The sequence below is a fragment of the Aotus nancymaae genome, unplaced genomic scaffold (genome assembly GCF_030222135.1).
Source record: "Aotus nancymaae isolate 86718 unplaced genomic scaffold, 86718_ANA_hifiasm-v0.15.2.pri h1tg000098l, whole genome shotgun sequence".
NCBI lineage: Eukaryota > Metazoa > Chordata > Mammalia > Primates > Aotidae > Aotus > Aotus nancymaae.
This window is the reverse complement of record NW_026988513.1, coordinates 1,802,771-1,820,498: the sequence shown is the minus strand read 5'-3', so window position 1 is coordinate 1,820,498 and position 17,728 is coordinate 1,802,771. Positions and strand designations below refer to the sequence as shown.

The 17,728-nt window shown below is 45.0% G+C and overlaps 1 protein-coding gene across 2 annotated transcripts in view; it reads right to left on the bottom strand.

Moving 5' to 3' along the window:
- EXOC2 (exocyst complex component 2) overlaps nt 1-10,724 on the bottom strand; it is a 212,306-nt gene extending 201,582 nt beyond the window's left edge. For both annotated transcript variants that reach the window (XM_021676162.2, XM_021676163.2), the window contains exon 1: nt 10,604-10,724. The gene's annotated coding sequence lies outside the window, so the exon portion shown is untranslated. The remainder of the gene's footprint in view (nt 1-10,603) is intronic.
- Nucleotides 10,725-17,728: the final 7,004 nt, after the last annotated feature.

Genomic DNA, 17,728 nt, shown 5'->3' with positions numbered 1-17,728 from the left:
GTAATTCCCACTTCAGTTACCAGAGAGGAAAACCCTGGTTCTTTTCCTGCTCACTGTTAACTCCTGGAGGATTTTGCCCAGTAAAAGCTAAGGTAGAAGTGGAGGGAATCTGTCCAATCAGGATTTATTCATTTAGAGTTCTACATTAAATTTCAAACAACCAATTAGCACTAGCATTGGTGAAACTCAAGGAAGTTTCAGAACAGGAACTTGCATGACCAACCACTGTAGGCAAGTGCTGGTGACTAACAGCCAATGACACCCAGGGCATTTCTATCCCACACAAGTTTTGAGCATTCCACAGTTCCTGTTAAATATTTCCGAGTTTCTAAAAATACAAGTTCATTTCCATACATGATTACTCAATTCTAACCATCATTTATCAGTATTTTTTCCTCTCTCTCTCTATAAAGAATTTTCACTTCCTAGGTTAAAGTCACAGAGTAATGACTAATACTATGCATATATTTTGCCATAATTGACAAAAAGGACACATAGGATATGATTTCACTCACATGAAAGTTCAGAATAGGTAAATCCACGGACACAGAGAGTGAGAAAGGATTGGTAGTGGATTCAGGGTTTTCTCTGGGTGTGATGAAAACATTCTGGACTTGGATAATGGTGACGGTGGTGTAACTTTATGAATAACTGTGCTTCAGAATTCTTCTGAACATTAGATTAACATCATTAGCATCATAAACACAGACTCCCCCAAAAAATGGAACACAAGATACAGCATATCATTTTTTAAAAATTACCCAACATGACTAAATTTCTGAGGTCTGATTACAGATCAAGTGAGGCTAAGCTAAAGCAGGGCCAGGAATGAAAAGGTACAAGGGGGTAGGTGAAAGCTTTACCCTTGCAGTGATGGGAACAGAGCTCAGCTATTGAAACCCAGGGTTCAGAGTAGCAAAAAAGCAGCAGAACAACTCCAAGCTGCATATATTGACCCTTTGGGAAGATGTGCGTGGCCTAGACTTTCTAATCCTTGACAAACATCAACACCACCAACTCCATTCCAGCAAGACTGCCAGGAAGACATGAAAATAAAGAAGCTAAACAATGCAAAATCCCCAAGTGATATCAAGAGTCTACATGTGTTTATTCAAATAACAAAATACTTGATCATCTCAACAGGAATGTTCAGGAATGAGAGAGGAACAAAATCAAGAAAATATTACTAAGCTACTCATAATGAAAGGATTGGATAAGAAGATATTCTCCTAAGTTTATACTATTACAGAAAAACAAAGTTTCATTTGTCTCGACTTGTCAAATCTTTAGGATGAAATAAACCAATATCACTGCTGACAAATATAATAACTACGGTAAACAGCTATGCCAAAATCAATGTAGAGTTGCAGAAAAGGTCAAGAAACCAACTGTCGGCTTAAACTGGCTAATTTCATTAAAACTGTTCAACATGACAGGATGTCACTAACGCCCAGGTTCTTGTACATGAGCAAAGTTGGATTAATTTGACCCAAATTTTGTATAATAGCTTTTCTAATTTCCAAAAATACATCAACTTTGTCACTGATGTTACAAATTCTGCTTTATTTCTCTAGCTCTATCTCCAAAGAAACTTCTCGAAGGCCATAAATCTTGACATAGTGAAAGCAAAATAATCACAGCACTCAACAGTGCCGTTAACATTTCTGAGCCTCAAGGGATTAAGCAGGCAGATGCTATGGAAAGTGCCTGTCAGGAGAGGACAGCCCGGAGTTCAGACTGCACCACAGCTGTGAGGGATTGAAGCTGCTAGCCATGGAATCAAGCTTAGGAGAAACTCTGGGCACAATTCCGGCATCCGAAATAAATTAAAGTAAACAGTACTGCTCTCCCTCTCATCCACCCTGTTAGCAGCCTCTCGGCTGAGCCGGAGACCACACACTCAGACCACACAGCGCCAGCTGAACTCACTCGCACGCAACATCTACAAGCTGTCACTCTGCAGCAGCCCAGAGAGGGAGAAAGATGAGGGGATGAGGGCGGGGGACAGGAGCACAGGAAGAGGGGGAGGGGAGCCAGGAGAGTCTCCCTTATGTGCAGCTGGAGAGAGTGATGTGTGGTTTGGAGAAGAGGAAGGGGTGGAATCCATAAACCTCCCTGAGAAAACAAGCTGGTCATGGCCTTGTGCAGTCTTGACCTGTACTCCCCTATACCAATTTAGTAGCTGACGAAGGATTAACAAAGCGTCCATTTAACATCAATTAACCTCCTATCCATCACAGGTCAAAAGAGAAAATTACTATTACAAAAGCATTTCACTAAAATAAAGACAAAAGGCCACATTTTTCTTACAATTTATACTTTACACTTAAGTAAATACATTTTCCTTATAGATGTCCTATATTAGTTTTAAACTATCTGCCTCTTATCCTTTAATGAAGCACACAGGGATGAATTTAGTGTTTTCTGCAATAGAGGTCAGAAAATTTTAATTCTGTAATTTTCCCATATTTAATTTCCCAAATTAAAACTGTGGCACAATTTAAATTTTCCAAAATATTTACTACTAGAACAAAAGATAGCAAGTTACTTTTTACAGAACTTCAGATTAAAAGTACACAGAAAAAATTAGCTAGCAGTAATAATATAGAGAAAAAAATCAGAAAATGAAACCACAACTGAAAGTAGTTTTAGAAATCGTAAAAGCAGTACTTTCTGCTATTTAATAGAGTCTTGCTGATTTCAATAGCAGACAAGAAATCTTAAAAAAATTAGTGAACACAGTCTCACCCTGTCATACTCTCAGATGCTTTTCTCAGCTAGAGGGAGAAGGCCAGGACCTGAAAAATACAGAAGTTCTGACTCACTAAAGACTAGGATAACCTCTATTGAAAAGGCCTCATGATGTTAAAGGACTATTTTCTTAAGAGATCAGACTATAGAAAGGTGATTTTCTCAACAATCATAAAAAAAAAAAGAACCTCTCCCAAACATCCACCCTTCCCCACGTATGACTCAACCTGGCATCACCCGAGAACTGGCAGCACTGGCATCACCCGGGAACAAATCAGAAAAGCAGAATCTCAGACCCCAGCTCAACTCTACTAAATGAGAAGCTACACCGTAGTAATCTGTGCACACATCCACATCTGGGGGTACTAGGTAGCCTTACCTGTCCAGATCCATCTTGGGTCCAGAGGACCCCAGAAAAATCCTGTTGCAGAGCTGCCTAGTGAGCTTCAACAGTAAAATTAGATAGACTCAGCCAGACTCTCAGGGCACCCTAAAAGAGAATCAAAGTAGAGAATTCACCAAATCTTTCTAGAGTCAGGCCCAACCTACCCTAAGACAGACTTGTCCCTACTGGGCTGGGCTGGGCTGGACCCAAAGGGATTGCCTAGAGAAAGATATTGGGAAAAGGGTTCAGAAAAATGGTGATTTTCTTCCCCAGTTCTCTACAAACTCAGACACCACTCTTCCTGAGTGGGATCAACAGCAAGTTACAGCAGCACTGCCACAAATTCTACCACCTAACAGCACACAGTGGGACAAGTCTCAGAGACAGTGTCATGAACTCTGTAATCCAGTTTTCCAAATTAATCATCTTACTCCTCCTACTCCATCCCAAAATCATGGTTAACAAAAATATAATCATGCACAGATCGGAAAGAACCCACGGGGTCCAAACTGTATAGAGTTAGGGCCTGGTAAGAGGCAAAAGACTCGCTGGATCTCATAAGGGCCATTGCAGAAGGGAAGGACTGAACAGGTAAGAGATAATATATCCTGCTTTCCTGACCTTCTTTTTATACTTCTTTTCCTTCTCTACCTCTGCAAGCAAAAAATAGATGAACTACTATCTATGGTTTCAAATGAAAGCATGTTTGTGTATATTTTAATTCTTTGGGAGAAGAATCCAATAATTTAAACCAAATAACTGACAAATGACACTTGATTTTTATTTATTTATTTGGGGAATGGGAATAAAGCCCTCCCCTCCTGTTACAGTGTTTGGAGGTAAGGGATTCAGGGGACGAGAATGTGCATGAGGTGACTGGGAAGCAATACTGGAAGCCAGACACGTATATAGGGAACGCCTGACAACTTAGCTCCCAGATCGGTTACATAAATACTGGATTACTCAGCTATTCTCATAAGACAAGCACTGGACTCTATCTTAATTGGAGAGTTACTTAGAGGTCTCCTTTATTCCCCAGGAAACATCAAGCCCTCTGCCTTAGCATGCAGGTCTCTTCCCAGAGGACAAGGACTGTTGCGATGTTACACAGGGAAAGGCTGCAGGTCTCAAGGTGGCTGGACTTCCAACCAATGCCACTGGACATTCTTGACATGTATGTGACCATTTTGAAGCAGGCCAGTGCAAACTCATCCCCCTCCACCCACCCCCAACAAATAAATGAAGACAAAAACTTCAAAAAGATATACTACTTAACAGAAAAATGAGAGAGTTTCATACAAGAGCACAGCATTATGTATTCACAAATCTATTGCCAGTAGTACCCAATGGCCTACTACTCTCTTTATTAGATCTATATGGATAGATAAAAACATTAATTCTTAGTATTTTAGAAAATATACTTTCTCAGAAAAAAACATGTCTAGGGTTTTGTTTTCCCAGAAAGACAGATCACTTGAACAAGACTGAAGAAATCATTACCAAATGATATTCTTTTTGTTGTTGTTTTCTTTGAGACAGGGTCTTGCTCAGTCACCCAGGCTGCTGGAGTGCAGTGGTGCAATCATGGCTCACTGCAGCCTCTACCTTCCAGGCTCAAGTGATCCTCCCACTTCAGCCTCCCGAGTAACTGGGACCACAGACGTGCACCACGACATGCAGCTAAGTTTTTTGGAATTTTTATAGAAATGGGGTCTCACTATGTTACCCAGGCTGGTCTCAAACTCCTGGGCTCAAGCTATACTTCCACCTCGGCCTCTCAAAGTGCTGGGGTTACAGGCGTGAGCCACTCAACTCATCCTCAAATAATATTTATTTCTATCTTTACTCAGTCCATCAAGAAGATTTGGTACACATACAGTGAATAGTCACAAAGATCCTCAAAAGATGACAGTGTTGAACTCCTATACCCCAGAAAAACAGATAAACTAGGGCTGAAAAGGAACATCCTCAGATTTATTCAGTCAAATAAATGTTTATTATACACTCGCTATGTCCCAGGCACTACCCTGGGGAAATGACAGAACAAGATTTTGTGACCAGGAGCTCAAGGATGACTTTGGTCTTCAGTAGAGTGATGGTAAATGAAACCAGACAGCACTGGGATGGGTGAGAAGTTGGCTACAAACAACTATTTCAAGAAATGTGGTTGGAAAGGGAAAAAGAGAGGAATTTTAACAGGGGGATGTGAAATCAAGGGAGGATTCTACTTTTTTCTATTTTGCTTTATTGTTGTCTGTCTCTAAGCTGTATAAAGGCCAACAAAAAGAAGCCTTTAGTAAGACATGAACAACTGAGTGAAGTCCTCACAAAGGCAGTAGAGTAGCCGGGATCCAGACTCCAAGCAGGGAATTGGTCTTAGCATAAATACAACCTCTTCTACTGTGACTGAGGGAAGAGGAACGTTTTTGGCAGGAAGCCCCTGAGATTCTCCGCTTACATCTCTATTATTTATGATGCAGGTGGCAAGACCACATGCTAACAGTGTGTGTAGATGATGTGACAGGATGAGATGTTTGAAAAGCCTGATTCTACAGAGATTGGAAGCAGGTGCTGATGAGGAAAACTCTAGAAGATTCCTTGATGGCCCAGTTGAGCTGGTGACCATGGATTTATAGGAGCACAGATCTGGATATGGTGATTTTCCCCGCTGGCCCCAGTAACCCAGGTCAAGCATTACAGGAGGTAGAGAGTTGAGAGCGCCCAAGACTGAGAACCTGTCGGGCAGATGCTACAGAAGAACAACCACATGACTGAGCGCGCTAGAATGACAGTGACTGAAGACCACGGAAGCTCCTGATAGGTGCCCTAGGGGTGAGTGAGACTGAGAAAGTTGAGAGACTGTAAGCAAACAGTGGGAGGCCTGCACTTTGATTTCAGAAGTGGACCAGTTCCAAGACTGAGGCATTTCAGTGTTACTACCCCAGCCCCCAGCACTACTTCTCTGGCAACAGTCAGACCCTCCTCCCGCCAACTCTACTTTTTCCTTCCCTCCTTTCCAGTTACTGTTAGCTTCCCTTTGCTCCTCTCGACTCCTGTGTATTCCCTAACCCCGTCTGCACCTTTCTTCATTTGAGCTATCTGGCATGACTTCTGATTCCCACTGAGACATACATCATATCACTCACATGGGGTTTTCATTAAAATTAAAGCCAAACATGGCATTTTATCTCGTTTTGTCTTTCATTAAAATTATAATACAATGAAAGTTAAATCATATACCCTCCAAAATCACAAAACTTTAAAACGAGAAAAGGCCTTTAAAAATTCATCCATGCTTACAAATGAAACTAAGTGCCGGCCTTGTGAAAAGCGGCACTGTTAGCAAGCAGCAAAGGGAAAAAGCCCTTCAATGACACACGTGTCACTGAGTGCTTAAGATGTGCCGGGCGTGAGTCCAGAGGCTCTCTGGATCCACCCTGTGCAGCTCACCTTCTAATAAACTGAAACCCGGTCTTCCCCAGTCTGTGGCCAGTGTTCTTTCCATTAGTGGCACCGAGATTTACTGTAATCAAAAATATTACCTAGAAGAATTGATAAACCCAAAAACAAAAATAAAGCAAACTGGATGGTTTATTTTTAATCTGAAATGCTACCAACAGTATTAAGATAAAGGATGTTCAGGAAGCTTTTGAGCTGGTCTACTATAATTTTCCCAAAAAAAGAAAGAAAAAAAAAAGAACTGCCTAACAAATCTGTCCCAAACTCTTCTGCCTGTCAGTCAAGTCGCTCCACCCATAATCCAAAACGCACTCACTTACCAGCCTCTGGGCCTTTGCTCTTGATGTGCAGCCCACGTGTTCACACTCCTTCCTTCATCATGTTCTTATCCTCAAAGCTTCCTGATCACCCCAAAGGATCCTTCCCACCTCTGAGCTTCTGCTGGACTTACACCCAATACTACAGAGTTAGTTCTTAGCTGTTCTTTAATGGAGAGGGCAAAAATGCCCCTTATGAATCCAGGCTAGTATTATTTAATTTTCAATATATGTGTCAGGCATATAGTAAGATTGGGAGACACAACAATAATTAAAACTAATCCCTATCCAGCATGAGCTTAGTCTTTTACTGGTGTATGTAAACACCATTAATAATATTACCCCTAACAAAACACAGGAATAAGACAAGTGCTAAGTGGATACAGGATTCACTGAGTCGGAAAATTTCAAGGCAGAAAGGATTTCAGAGATAACCGAATTGTATGTATTCTCTGAATACACAAAAAAGGAAGCAGAGTCCAAAGCATCTAAGCAACTCAGCCAGTACTTTGAAGCAGATCAGAGCCAGACCAAGAACCTGTGTATAGTTGCTTTGACACCTAAGCTAAAATACCTTTTGACTCTGTGATTTTCAATTGAGATCTTGTGAAAAGCAGCACTGTTAGCAAGCAGCAAAGGGAAAAATTTAGCAAGTTAATAATCACCTTTTAGAAAAGTAATACAGTTCACCCTTAAGCAACACGGGTTTGAACGAGGCAGGTCCACTTACACACTGATTTTTCAACAAAAGCCGCCAGGCACAGGCCAGGCACAGTGGCTCCAGTCTATAATCCCAGCACATTGGGAGACTGAGGCAGGTGGATCACCTGAGGTCAGAAGTTCAAGACCAGCCTGGTAAACATAGTGAAACCCCATTTCTAAAACTACAAAAATTAGCTGAGTGTAGAGGCGTGTGCCTGTAATCCCAGCTACTCAGGAGGCTGACACAGGAGAATCGCTTGAGCCCGGGAGGCGGAGGTTGCAAGTGAGCTGAGACTGAGCCACTGCACTCCAGCCTGGGAGACAGAGCAAGACTCCATATATACTAAAAAAATAATAAAAAGTTGCCAGGCACAGTGGGTCACAACTATAATCCCAGCACTCTGGGAGGCAGAGTTCAGAAGTTCAAGACCAATCTGGGCAACACAGTGAGACCTCCTCTCCACAAATAATTTTAAAAATTAGTCAAACAAGGTGGCACGCACCTGAGGTCCCAGCTACTTGGGAGGCTGAGGTGGGAGGATTTCTGGGTCCCTGACAGTCAAGGCTGCAGTGTGTTGTGATTGTGCCACTGCACTCTATCCTGGGTGACAGAATGAGACCCCTTTTCAATCAATTAATCAATTAATAAACAAACTGAGATCCAAGAATGCCAATGGGCATGTCATCTACCGCTTTAAGATTTATATTTCCCAATTACTTTTAAGTTTGTGTATTCACGTCAATAATAATTTCAAACTAACAGAAGTATACTCTAAAGCATTTCATTAGAAGTCCACACTACCAGCATGTGATTTCAGTAGGCAGTCCAGAGGGTCCATGAACATACTCCCCAGGATCTGAGAACAATCAACATCCTAGTACACTGCTTAGCAGAGTGATCAATGAACATTATTTCTCAGTTTCGAAATCCTCTTAACAATGACCGAAAGTTCATCCTTTCAATGAACATTTAAGCACCTACTATGTGGCAGATACTGGAGTGGAAGCCCTGGCTAGATTAACATGGGTAAACTAGGGAATGTGCGGAAAAGTAACCGAGAGAATACCACTGCAACTAGCATTTCCTGTATGGCCTAATCTTACTGCTGCTTGACACCAGAAATTATTAAAAGTTCTTTGCTAGAAGACTATCCGTGCAAAACTTTTTGAGTACCAACTTCATTGCCCATAGGATTCTTTCATAATGGGCTCCCAAGAACTTGACTTAGCAAGTGAATAATCATCTTTTAGAAAAGTAATACAGTTGACCCTTCAGCAACAGAGGTTGGAATGAGGCAGGTCCACTTATACACGGACTTATTTCAACAAAAGGTGCACTGAGTGTGCCTGCCTCTCCCACTTCCCCTTCCACCTCCTCCATCTCTTCCATCTCGGCCACCCCTGAGACAATCCCTCCTCTTCCTCCTCCTCCACAATTTACTCACGAAGACTTATGGGGATGAAAACCTTCATGATGCTCCACTTCCACTCAAGAGTAAATACTTTTTCTCTTACTTGTAATTTTCTTAACATTTTCCTCTCTCTAGTTTACTTTATTATAATACAGTATATAATACATATAACATACAAAATACATGTTAGTCAACTGTTTATGTATCAGTAAGGCTTCTTTCTGGTCGACAGGAGGCTATTAGGAGTTAAGTCCTGGGGAAATAAAAGTTACACGGGAATTTCTGACTGCATGGGCACCCTAACCCCAGTGTTGTTCAAGGGTCAACTGTAGTTCAAAATGGCATTCAGTGCAGGAAATTAAAAACTTTCCAAAAAAAAAAGACTAGTTTCTAAAACTTCCAAGAGTTGTTCCAAGTCACACTGGGGGAATCTCTGCTTCTCTTCTTAAATTTATTAAGTTTCTACTTAAGCAAACAAGAGGTAAGTACTAAGCACACATCACTCTTTCTAGTAATACTCTGCGAATCACCAACTTTTAAAAGCACAAAAATCATCCTTGGGAGGATTTTGGCTTTCAGTTGATTTGTCATTAAAGGAGTCAGTTACACAAATCATGGGCCAGTATGTACTAACATTCATAAACAAAACATTATTATGCACTAAGAGACAGATCCATACGTAAGCTCAGAACTAACTTTTCAATACTGCACAGTGCACATAAATGATTTAACTAAAGTGTGGCTAACTTAGAAAAATATTGAAGTGTCCCTTGTAAGTTTACTCACAAATTCACAAAGGCATCAAACTTAAAATTTCCCAGACTTATTAGTATGTTGACCTTTGGCAGATTAAAAATAACTTACTTCCATTCAAAGACGAGTTGTTTCAAGAACTGTTTCTTGGAACTAAGTGTTTATTTAAAAACCTTGGGATACAGGGTTATGCATCACCAGGCTTCCAGACCGCTGGTGTGCGGACTTGGAGCCGTTGCGCAAGGCCTCAATGGCAGCTACAACAGGAACTAAGGCTCTTTGCTCAAGCACTCTGAGCCGCCGCTCCCCCATCTGTAAAATGGGGTCACAGGGCAGCGTCTACCCACGCGCGAGGACCAAGTCCGTGCACGCAAACGCTGACAACAGTGGCAGGCGCCTTTTAAGCGCTAAGGACAGCCAGAGCCGGATGCATTCCTAGGCAGACAGGTAAAACCTGCCTCGTGTTTACTTTCCAAGAGAAATTCTCAAATCTCAGGGTGGCAACTACGCACGGCGCGTGTCGGGGACAGTTCCGGCAGACGGGGCGCGGGGTCTGCCCTCTGCAGCCCACACGCCCCGCACCGGCGCAGGTGGGGACGACAGGGCTGGGAACCGCGGGGATAGGCACAGAGCCCCGCTGGCGCCTGACGGCGGGGGTGGGAGCGGCGGGGTCGCGGGGCCCCGCAGGTGACCGACGGCGCGGGTGGGCGCGGCTGTCCCTTCACAACTGAGGCCTGGACGGACGCCGCCATCGGCCGCCTCCGTGCGGCTGACGTCCCTGCCCCGCTGGCCTTCGGCCAGGCCCTCCATCCTCCCACACATACCTCCAGCCGGCCTGCAGCCCCCCACGGCAGGCAAAGACGGGGCCCGGAGGGTCTCGCCGCAGGCTCCGCGGCCGCCAGCTGCCGGCACCTCACTTCCGCCCGCCGCGAGCGCCGAGCGCGTAGATCCGCCGGGCGGTCGAGCGCCGAGTCCTCGATGGGCGGAGCATCCCGGGGAGGGTAGAGGAGGGAGGGGACCCGCGCGGCGCGGGAGGTCAGCAGGGGCCGTGGGCGGTGGATGCTGGACTGCCTTGGGTTCCGAGGGACGCAGCCGCCTGAATGGACACGAGTAGGAGGTTTTTGCTGGGCGTCTTTGCAGGGACGGGAAGTGCGAAGCGGTGAGGGAGGGAGAGAAGGATACAAGCTCAGGGGACGGGCCGGGTGCACCATCCATCCCCGAGCCCTCGGTGACCTCAAAGACGCTGCGAGATGATAGTGCGTTTATGGGGCCACAGTACACAACGATGGGCCCTGCACCGGGTCAGGGGACCGCTCCGGAACAGGGGGATGCATGGAATCAGAGGGCCGCACCAGGTCAGGGGCCCGCGCCGAGACGGGAAGAAGCATCGGGTCAGGAGGATGCACTGGAGTGTGCATCCCCAGGGGGCCACACTGGGTGAGGAGGATGCACCAGCTCAGAGGGCAGCACTGGGTCAGAAGGATGCACTGGAGTCCGGGGACTCTACTAGGTCAGGGGCCGCATCAGATCAGGAAGAGGCACTGGGGTCGGAGCGGGGGCAACACTGAGTCAGGAGCAACCCTGGGTCAGGAGGATGCATGGGGTCAGGGGGCTGCAGGGGTTTAGGGGCTGCATTGGGTCAGGGCACCGCACCAGGTCAGAGGATGAGCAGAGTTGGGGAGATGCTGGGGATCGGGGATGCACGGAGTCGGGAGGGTATGCTCGGAGTCTAGGGGATGCTCGGGGTCAGGGGGATGCTCGGGGTCAGGGGGATGCTCGCGGTCAGGGAGGGGATGCTCGGGGCTGGGGAAATGCACCGGGTCGGGGGGGATGCTCAGGGTCTAGGGGATGCTCGGGGTCACGGAAGGGGTGCTCGGGGTCTGAGGAATACACTGGTTGTGGGGGATGCTCAGGGTCAGGGGGCTATGGCCAAGGAGGAAGGACAATCAGGAAAGTGGGGGTAGCGGATTCTGGAAACTAACTTGTTTCAGGAAGGAGGAATTGATTGGCAATGTTCAGAAATACTATGAGGCCAAGACTCCGAAGACAATTGAGTTTGGCATATGCCAGTCATTGACATCCTTGACAAAAGCAGTTCAAAGGAGTGTTGGGAACCTACATCTCATCAGAGTGGACTGTGAGAAGAATATTAAGTGAAGTGGAAAAAAGTGAGTTTAGACAACCTGGGTTGGCAGATTTAGCAATAAAAATACAAATACCCAGTAAAGTTGAATTTTCAGATAAACAACAAGTAATTTTTAGCGTAGGTATATTGCTAAACTAATGTAGCATGGGATATACATCTACCAAAACATTGTTTTAGTATTTGTTAGTGTAAGTATGGCCCAAATATTGCACAGGACATACGTATATTAAATTATTATTATTTATCTGAAATTCAAATTTAACTAGATGTTCTGTTTTTTTTTTTTTTTAGACGGAGTCTCACTCTGATGCCAGGCTGGAGTACAGTGGTGTGATCTCAGCTCACTGCAACCTCTGCCTCCCAGGTTCAGGTGATTCTCCTGCCTCAGCCTCCCAAGTAGCTGGAACTACAGGCATGTGCCACTATGCCTGACTAAATTTTTTGTATTTTTAATAGAGATGGGGTTTTACCATGTTAGCCAGGATGGTCTCCATCTCCTGACCTCGTGATCCGCCCACCTTGGACGCCCAAAGTGCTGGGATTACAGGCGTGATCCACCGCACCCGGCCCTGTTCTGTATTTTTATCTGGCTACTTTGACAACCACTTTGAGGAGTTTTGTGATAAAGGGAGCAGAGATATGGGGTAGTGCTAGAGGAGCATGGCATCAAGGAAAAAGTCGGTTTTAAGACAGGAGCTATGAACCTAACGGGTAAAGAGGAAAGTGTTGATGCAGATGGGAGGGAGCAACTGCAGAGCACAGTCTTTGAAAAAGGTAAGAGAGGGTGGGACCTATTGCACAAGGGGCAGAAGTTGTTCTTAGAAAGGAGTCAGCAGAGTTGAGCTGTGTAGTAGCAGAGCAAGCAGAATGTGAAGCTACAGGTGTGGGTTGGTAGCCATGGTGAGTGGAAAGTCAGAAAATACTCTTCCGATTGCTTCTATTTTATTCAAAAAGGAACCAACAAGATAGTCTATGAGCAGGGAGTAGGAGCAAGAGCGAATTGAGAAGGGATGAGGTTGTTATCTTAGACATTGTTGGACATTGTAAGGCAAATTACTAAGGATATATAGTGAGATTGCCAGGGAGAGCAGACTGCCCACTTGGGATGTGTGGTCTTAAGTCTCAAATGGAAGCAGTCAGCCTGCTTGTGTGTGTTTTGGCTGCTCTGGTGCAGGCAGGGAGTTAGAAGAAAATTAGTTGTAGCTGAGACTGGAGTTTGGCACAGAAGAAGGAGCAGGGAGCAGAGGGGTTCAGGGGTCTATGCAGAGAAATGACATTAGATAGGACCATGGAGTTTAACCTGGTATGACAGGGTATTTAGATGGATTTTTCTGGTTATCCTGGAATTGGTCACTTGCACTGGGAAAAATCGCAGATAACTAAGGTGACCACACATTCCACTTTGCCTGGGATGACTCTGATTTGTGTCTGTGGTGATGGCTTAATTATTGAGTACCCCTTTTACTGTCAAAAGTGTTCCTTTTAGACCCTATATGGTCACCCTAAGTCTCCTCACACTATAAAGGAACCCCCCCAAGCAACTGGGTAAAACACCTCTTGGAGCTTATGAGGAATTCAGTCAGCTGTTCTAATCTGGGTTAGTACTTGCTGGCTCAAGGCACCCATGAGCCTGTGCTTGCTGCTCTCAGAGTGGAGCTGAGCATCAGTGCAGAGTTTTGGCAGAGTTGGGCTGCCCTCAGGATGATATGTGACCAAGAGTGTGTGCCAGCTTTTGGTGCAAATTCCCAAAAGTAGGGGACCTGCTGGAAAAGCCAGTAACAGCTAGACGGAGAGGAGGGTGGCTGAGAAGCAGCTGCACAGCCCTCCTGTGGATATCGCAGCCTCTCAGCCCAAGAACTCACACATGCCTCTCACACACATGCCCTTAGTCTTTGGCTCATCTATGTGTCTTATATGAATGCCCGCCCAGCAGAAAGCATCCACAGCAGGGCACGGAGCAAATGGGATGATTCAGCCAGGGCAGGTTAGGCTGTCTCTGCACAGTGTCCATTCACAGGGTTGGAGGCTACAGGAACCCACCCATCAAGGCAGGTCTAAATAGTGCCTCTGCCCTTTTCTTCAGTCACACAGGCCAATGGGCAGCCCATGGTATGGTGGCTGCCATCCCTCAAAAAGACCAAGCAGTCAGTTGGTGGCAAGTTGATTTCCATAGGCCCAGATGCATCTTCTGGGTTTGGGTTTGTCTTCCTTGCCTGCAGAGCCTTGGTAGGCATGACTACCCAGTTGCTTACAGAATGTCTTGCTTTATCATCACAGGATTTCCCATAATATCACCTTGGACCAAGGACCCTTGTAAGAGCAAAAGAGGCAGACGATGGGGATGGGACCACAAGCTCCACTGGTTCCACCCTAGATCGCAGACCCCGAACTACCACCACGACAGGACATCAGCATGGCCCCACAAAGGCACAGCAAAGGCTCCAGCAGTGTTGGAAGCTGTGCTGTGGGATGCAGTATATATTCAGAACGTAACAGTGTATGGTGCTGCATCCCCAGTAGCTAGAGGCCTGGCGCCTGGGATGTGCAGAAGATGCTCTCCCAGGTGACACAGGTTCGCTAAATCTAAAAGCCTCTCCTTATTTGGGGTTCTCATGCAGGCAACAAAATTTGGTCCTGGTTTTGAGTAAGAAACAGGGGAGTGACGATTATTTCTGGAAGGCAGGGGACTCACTGACATCTTTTCCTTGCTTGGTGATACCGGTAAACGAGCAATGCAGCAGCCCGGGCCTGATGAGGAAGGGTAACCAAAGGCTCAGAGCTCACGGGGAAGAAGGTCTGGGTCACTTCATCGAGGAAGCAGCCTGGGCCACAGAAGTGCTAGCTGCAGGTGAGGAGAACTGAGCCAAGTGATTAAAGAAGAAGATGATGAAAATCACTATGGCTTAGAACTAACTGCAGCAGTGGGCATTATAGCCCGACCTACTGACCCTCCTGAGGTGGGGTTTTCCCTGAGTGAAGTATGACTGGACACCATCATGAGGAATCAGGGCCAGGTCACAGATCTGTAGCAGTGGATCTGCCGTGCAAGGCAGGACAGTGGCAGAGGCCATCAGTGCCCACCCAGATTCCCCCAGCTAAAGGCTGCTTCTGGGAACACCTGCATGTCTTTTTGTGCTTGACAGATTTCTTCCTGGAGCAGGGCAAGCTGGAAGCCCTAGAGAGTTAATTCAGAAGCAGGCCTCAGCCAATGGCAGGCAAGGATTTAGTGTGTAAATTCCCTGGCGTAGCTCCTCCTGGCTGGGGTTGACAGGGCATGCTCCATCACATCGCAGAGTCCCAGGGAGGCTGCTCCAGTCTCCCCTGGGGAAGTGCCCCAAAGCACACCTTTATTGGCCTCCCTACTCCCCTCCAAGTGAAATGCTAGCCCTGGGTCAGCTTCTGGGGAAATCCAGTCAAGGTTGTTAGTATCACAGACTAAAAACAACCTATACTTACTACAATTCAAATATATATTTGTTATTAGAGACAGGGTCTCACTCTGTCACCCAGGCTGGGGTGCAGTTATGAGATCCTATCTCACTGTAGCCTTGAAGTCCTGGGCTTAAGGATCCTCCTCTTCAGCCTTAAGGGTAACTAGACTACAGATGTGTGCCACCATGCCTGGCTAATTTTTGTTGCTGTTTTTTGTAGAAATGGAGTCTCGCTATGCTGCCCAGGCTAGTCTTGAACTCCTGTGCTTAAGCAGTCCTCCCATAGCATGGGGCCACCACACCCAGACTCAAGTATCAATGTGCTGAATTGCACACTTATTAGGGAAATATGTCCTGGAACAAAAAAAAAGTGACGTGGAACCTAGCATGACTTCATTTTTCTCTCCTTGTTATCAGAGGATGTGTTGAAATACAGCCCTGGTATGCAATCACTTGACTGTCCCCAGCATCATCAATTATAAGGAGCAAGGAGGGAAGCTAGAAAATGGGAATCCGAGGAGGCTTGGCAGCCACAGTTGAAAAAAAAATAAAGTAAGAAATCCCTGGCAGTGGCGCACCCCCTTCACAGTGAAACTGAACCCTCTGGGTCTCAGTGACATGCCGTTTCCCAGGTTAGGTGATCCTGCCATTAAGCCAGGATGTATGGGCCTTGAGAACTAACAGATTTTTCCTGGATTAAAAAAATAACAAATAACGCTGTATTCCTGAAACAAAAACACTCAAAAGAGGAAAGAGAATCTTTTGTTAATATAAAGAATACTGGTGGTGTTTTCTTTCTTTTTTCTTACATTTCTGGTCCTAATTCCAAAGCCAGCTAGCAAACATTAGCGCAGTATATGCAGAAGTTGGCAGCAAAGAAAATCATTGAACCTAAAATTGCAGTGGTAGCTGTTGGAGCAATTGAATATCATTGCAGAGCTTTGTGATTTAAATTCTGTCTCAGGTTTTGTTGACCTGGAGAGAAAGAATAACTTTGAAGCATGAAATCCCTTTGGAAACACTTAGTCTTTAGAAGTACTAGGAGAGACACAATTCCCTGTTTTTAGATTTTTGTCTGTGTGTTAAATCAACACCTTTTGTGTTCTGTGCTGTATGGCACAGCAGTGTGTGATAATCATGATTAGTACAGAACCTAACCTCAAAGCTACTATAATTTGCTGGATCTTAGAAATCATTTTTATTGAAGACTAATGACTATTTAGTCTTCTGTTATTCACAGGCTGTCAACTCCACGCTGGCAGATTCCCGCTTTATTCACTGTTATGCATACTGCAGAGCCTCCTAGCACAGTTATTCAGGATATCAGGCTGACCGCTCAGTAACAGCGCTCACCGTGACCTGTAAATAGAGTATTATCTGTTTGTTTTCTAAAAATGTTTCTCTCCTCACTAGAATATAAAATTAGGAAGAGGGATGCTGTAATGCCTATCCATGCCTCACACATAATAGATGCTAAATAAATACGTGTTGCCTCAAAAACAAAAGTAAAATGAGAATACAGTACATTATGATAGGAGCAGAGTTGGGGAAGATGCCTATTTCCAGTTGTCTGGTTCAAAATATACTGAGTGGCCACTTAGACACAAAATTATCAGCAAAATATGATATGTACACATACTGACAATAAATAGAAGATTGAGATGTTTCACCAAATACCACCCAGCATTGTCATGCTTTGCTGGAGTTTTTGTGTTTTAGGATCACAGGACAATTTGAAATTCTGCAGGACTGCAAGAGTTTCAACTCTGTTTTGGCAATTCCTGGATTGGACCTATTGGTTAAGGAAGCCCCTTACATCCTTTTGTTCTAACCTTCATCTCACTATGGTGTGCTCCTGCCAAATGCCTTTAAGTGAACTTACCATCTTGATTTTTTTTTGTTGGCTTCAGAGCTTTTTATATTCAGAGCTCTGTATATCAAAAGTCCTCAAAATAGTCAAATGTCTCCAATCAATTTTACAGCAAAACAGAGCTCTGTGGTTTTCTATTTACTTGCTATTTGCATATTTTAATAAGAACATTGTAAATTAAGCTGGTTCTACAGCAAGGATATGGTATTACAATAGTGTTACTCCGAGCACATGGCCCTGCTGCCACCCAGCACAATCATGCAGATGTGTTTTGCACCTGTGTTTATATCTGGGCGTCTCTGGCAGTGGGTTGTGTCTGTAGGTGGTCCAGAAGGAAAGGAGAAATTGAGAAGAGGCACTCGCTGCCAGAGAGATATGAGAGCCCAGTGTCTGGAGAGAGGGAACAACTTAGTCAGAATGTGAAAATGTCTCTGCTTAGCAAGGACCAGGATCCTCTCCTAGCCCTGCCAGCCCTGCCCTGTGCTGCAGAGGGCAGGAATAA